Source organism: Seriola lalandi, unplaced genomic scaffold, assembly GCF_002814215.2.
Source record: "Seriola lalandi dorsalis isolate HSWRI2012SDOR001 ecotype SW California unplaced genomic scaffold, Sedor1 jcf7180002054899, whole genome shotgun sequence".
NCBI classification, from domain to species: domain Eukaryota; kingdom Metazoa; phylum Chordata; class Actinopteri; order Carangiformes; family Carangidae; genus Seriola; species Seriola lalandi.
In genome coordinates, this window is record NW_019525451.1 from 299,946 (window position 1) to 304,647 (window position 4,702).

General features: G+C 46.5%; 1 protein-coding gene across 2 annotated transcripts in view; it reads right to left on the reverse strand.

Moving 5' to 3' along the window:
• Nucleotides 1-4,702, reverse strand: part of tmem198ab (transmembrane protein 198ab) — an 18,144-nt gene that overhangs the window by 9,034 nt on the left and 4,408 nt on the right. Inside the window, exon 1 of one of the 2 annotated variants that reach the window (XM_023429830.2) lies at nt 2,055-2,318. The exons of the other annotated variant lie outside the window; for it this stretch is intronic. The gene's annotated coding sequence lies outside the window, so the exon portion shown is untranslated. Of the gene's footprint in view, nt 1-2,054; nt 2,319-4,702 lie in introns of those variants that run through there. 2 annotated transcript variants of the gene reach the window in all.

Here is a 4,702-nt window from a genome sequence, read left to right on the forward strand (position 1 = left end):
TGGTGGGGGGGGGGGGTTAAAAAGATCACATGATCATCTGTTTGGGTCGAATCTCAACCCACCATCTTTCTCATCATCTGCATTCTGTTTCCGCTCTGATTTTATTCTGAAAGTCCTGACAGGAAGTTGTGATTCCTATCTTCCGCATGTTTGTGAGCTCCTCCGTTTGAATGAAATGACGTGTGGTCGTCATGACGATGGTGTGGCGTGTGGGCAACATCAGGAACGGCCATGTTGTCCTCTCCATCAGTTCTACGTTGCTCATCATCGTGACCGTGAAGATTTCAACAGGACTCGAGGTGAGAGACACGACTCACCTGGCGCATCTTAAAGAGACACGACTCACCTGGCGCATCTTAAAGAGATACGACTCACCTGGCGCATCTTAAAGAGACACGACTCACCTGGCGCATCTTAAAGAGACACGACTCACCTGGCGCATCTTAAAGAGACACGACGGCGACAGAGAAACGTCCGCAGACGCTTCATCAAACTCGCAGCTTCAAACAAACTTCATTTCACTTGTAGATGTGTGTTTTTGTGTCTGTCACCTCGGTGAACACGAGGTTTCATAACCCTGTGACTCACTGCATCTGCTCACCATGTGTTCATTTAAATATATCTCTGCTCCAATCTGCGGACACCAGGGAGCGAGGAAAGGAAGGGAGGGAGGAGATGAGATGGAGGAAAGGAAGAAGGAAGGACGAGAGGAAGGGAACAAAATAAAAGAACATTTCAAAGCAGGAAAAACAGAGAAAAGAAATAGAACTGATGTTGTATTCAGGTGTGACAGCAGGTGAGCTCAAACCCACCTGCCCCTCCCCCCTCCCCATGTGCAGACGCAGAGATGAGACTTGAAAAAGGAGGGATGAAGTGAAAGAAAAGGGAAAGAAAGGAGAGAAAAAGAAAAAGCCAGCGGCCTTCCCACCGTGTCGCGTTACGCAACAGCCCCATAATGCATTACTCACTGCGCCTCAGCTGCTTTCCAAACCCCTTCACGCTGGCAACGACTCCCACGACTCAACACAACACAAACACACGACAGACCTCCATGGCGCCCAAACACAGGTGCAACATGGGAAAAAAACACCGCTCTCACATTCATGAGAAACACACAGACTGTTCTTTTAGAGTTTAACTTCTTTAAGCTGCAAACAACCGTTTTCATTATTAATCAGCCGATTAATCAATTAGTCTCGAGAATGTTAAAAGCAGACGATCACAAAAATCACAATTTCCACTGAGAAAATACTGAACAACAAACTTTAAATCATGTTGAAACCTGTGACTGTAAAACTATTTCCAAACGTTCTGTTGTCAGAATAAATCATTAATCACCATGTTGTATCGATCGAACAGTTAACGAGAAGCTGATCGGAAATTTAATCAACAATAAAATTATTGCTAGTTGCAGCCTTTTGAGAAAATATTTAACTTTGTTCACAATAAGTGAATCTCGTGTGAATCCTGAGGAGGCTCTGAACCTCTCTTCTGATTGGCTGACTGTTTTCTGAGTGATCCAATAAAAATACAGCAGATTTCAGGTAAAAACACTCAGAGAAACCAAATCCTGCAAGGTTTGGATGGTGGGTCCAGGTGGGCGGGGCTTGGTGACTGCTTTGTTGTGACATCACAAAGTTGCAGAAGTCCTGACGGCTGGTTTTAAGGCTCAGTTTCTGAATACAGGCTGTGTGCATTTCTCTGTGGACTGAGGCTTTGATACTTTCACAGTATTAATATAGAAGCTAGAGCTGATCTATAATCACGCTACACATGGACACAGACCTTTACACTGGAGGAGCTCTTTTTAAAAAATCACATAAAGTAAACAGAAATGAATCAAAATCATGTTTAGATCAATCAGAAATGATTTACAACAAACAAACTGGAATTAATTTTGATAAACATGATCGTATCATCTTTCAGCTGATCATTGATCATTCCCGTCCCTGCATCCACTCGACCTCAGGCTACAGCTCTGCCTTAAAGACTCAGTGAGAAAAGTAAAATCTGATCATAAAGAGCAACAGACTGTGAGTTAAATCTGGTCTGACCTGAGCGAAGTGCCGGTCCCACCGAGGTTGCAACATGTTCTCATCCACAGCCTCTTCCCTCCTTGCAGCGTCTGAACGCCGGCGCTTTAACGAGGAGCTGAGCTGCAGCCGTGGAGCACACAGACCTCTCTCTGTCTCTCGGCGTCACACACCAGCCGTCCGAGGCAACAGGCTGCCGCTGGGTGAGCTGCCAGGAACCGGGGCCGTTCAGGACGAGCTCAGAGCCGAGCTGCCAGCGTCCCGCCGCTCGCAGCAGAGGACCGAGTGTGTCACCGGTTTACGTGTCAGCTTCCGGGAGGGAGGGAGGGAGGGAGGGAGAGAGAGAGAGAGAGAGAGAGACAGCGAGGGAGAGGGGATGCTGTCATCAATCGCCCTGCCGATAACCTGGCACGCCGGCCGCCATCCCCTCTGCACACGGCAATCAATGCTGTGTTGCTGTGGAAACGTGACAGTGTGCAGGGGAGGATGTGGATGTCAGGATCATGACATCTGTGTGTGTGTGTGTGTGTGTGTGTGTGTGTGTGTCATCACGTGTCTGAGTCAGACAGAAACACTGACAACAGGCAGGTCAGACGGGTCAGGACATGACAGGACGGAGGAGTCCAGCTTTCCAGGGACAGTTTGTGCTTCACAGAGACGGACACGTTATTCTGAGAGAAAAATCCTCCACAAGATCTTTAAAAAAAAAGACAAACAGCTGAAGGTTTTTGAAAAGTCGTGTCCGGGAGAGTCACTACATATACAGAATCTTTCTGTGAGTTTAAACCTTTCTTTAACTGGAAGGAAATCGCACTCAGACAGAAAATGTAGGCGTCACGTCACTGACCCAAAAACAGTTTATACAAAGACCCAATTATCTTCTATCTCTGACTGCTGAAGGAAAACGGCCGACACTGATTCCATGATGCAGATCTGAGTTTCTAATTGTTCAGCAGGAGAATGTGTTTCTGTGCTGATGAAGGTTTTTACATCTGTCTTCATCACCATGTGGCCGGGACCATGTGGGCGGGACCATGTGGGCGGGACCATGTGGGCGGGATGTCGTCCAGCAGGTGATGGTTTCCGCTGAGGACGGATTTCCAGAGCCAAGAACTCGTCCAAGTCATGATCTGAGTCAAACCAAGACCACCAGAAGAAGAACAATTTCTCTCTCTCTCTCTCTCTCTCTCTCTCTCTCTCTCTCTCTCTTTCTCTCTCTCTCTCTTTCTCTCACAAACACCGGCACGACTCCGCGAGGATTAGACACGACCGCCGGCGCCAAGAGGGCCGAGGCGTTCTCACACCTCCTCAGACGCTCGCTGAGCGGGTTACATAAGGCTGAGAACTGAATGGGCTGCTCCACTTATTAAAACCACGTGCGGCTGCTGTCACTTCCTCTGATTGGGCAGAATGTGGAGAATCTGCTGATGGAGGGATCGGAGTGAGGAGGAAGAGGAAGAGAGGAGGAGGAGGAGGAGGAGGAGGATGACACTGAGGTCTTTGTCCGAGTCAGACTGTTTTCACCCTGAGCTGCTGAGAGAGCAGCATCCATCACGAGCCTCCACACAAACTATCTTTATCTATAAAATATAAAAACTAAAGAAGTTCTCCGAGCTCAGACTTTCATCTTTAAATGTTTTGTCCAAAACTCAAAGATATTTAAATTACAGTGATGAAGAGAAACACAACAAGACTGTGAAACAATCCATTCACTGAAACCAGTCTGGGTTTCACAGAGGATCCCCGTCAGTCCTCAGTGAGCTCAGGTTCGGATTCACGGCTAAAAACTAAATCTGGTTCAAAACCACAAGTTTTTAAACGTAGTTTCATCAGAATGAAACACGTCCGATAAATGAGGCGTGAACCTGATCCATGACGACGAGATTAAAGTTTCAGATTCAGACCTGTTGATGTCGCCAACTTCAAGGTTCATATTTTACACTTCCTGTCTTTTATTTTGAAGCGTTGATCCATGAGAAGATATATTACCATGTTTACCATCTCACTGTACTTTCACAATCAAAATAATATTTCGATCAATTCACAGTATTAATATAGAAGTTGCTTTATAATCAGAGAAGACATGGACATCTGCCTTCAGACTGTATGGGACCTTTAAAAGGCCAAACTCACTGAATATTTAATTACTGAGCTGCTGCAGTGAAGCAGTAAATCCTCAGACCGACCCAGAAAGACTTACAACAGCTGTTTTCTCTTGTAGTATTGTGTATTAAATGTTTATATGTAAAACTAAACGTTCACATGTCGACTTGTTTGACTCATGAAGGATAATGATGCAAATTAATCTTCTCCGCGGCGACCACTTGACATCGACCTCTGCTGCGTCTGGGCGGCGAGGATAATCCTCGTATCTGTGTGACACCGAGGTGAAGAGGTGGGGCGAGCTCTGGATAACAGCAGCTCTTTCACAATAACTCTTCTGTCTGCACCAGCTGTCAAAAACCAAAGAAGAAGAGGAGCAGCAGGTTCCTCTCAGGTGTCTCAGACCTGCAGCGGCACGTTTCACGACTTCTAGGAACCGTCTCCTTCCAGTTGACGAGTCACTCTTGCGTAAACGTCGCCCTCCTTCAATAAAAGCTCCCTTTCTTTTTCACACTGACTTAATCCTGCTGCTCAGTATGACTGAACGTCCCCCAGCCAGGTCTCTG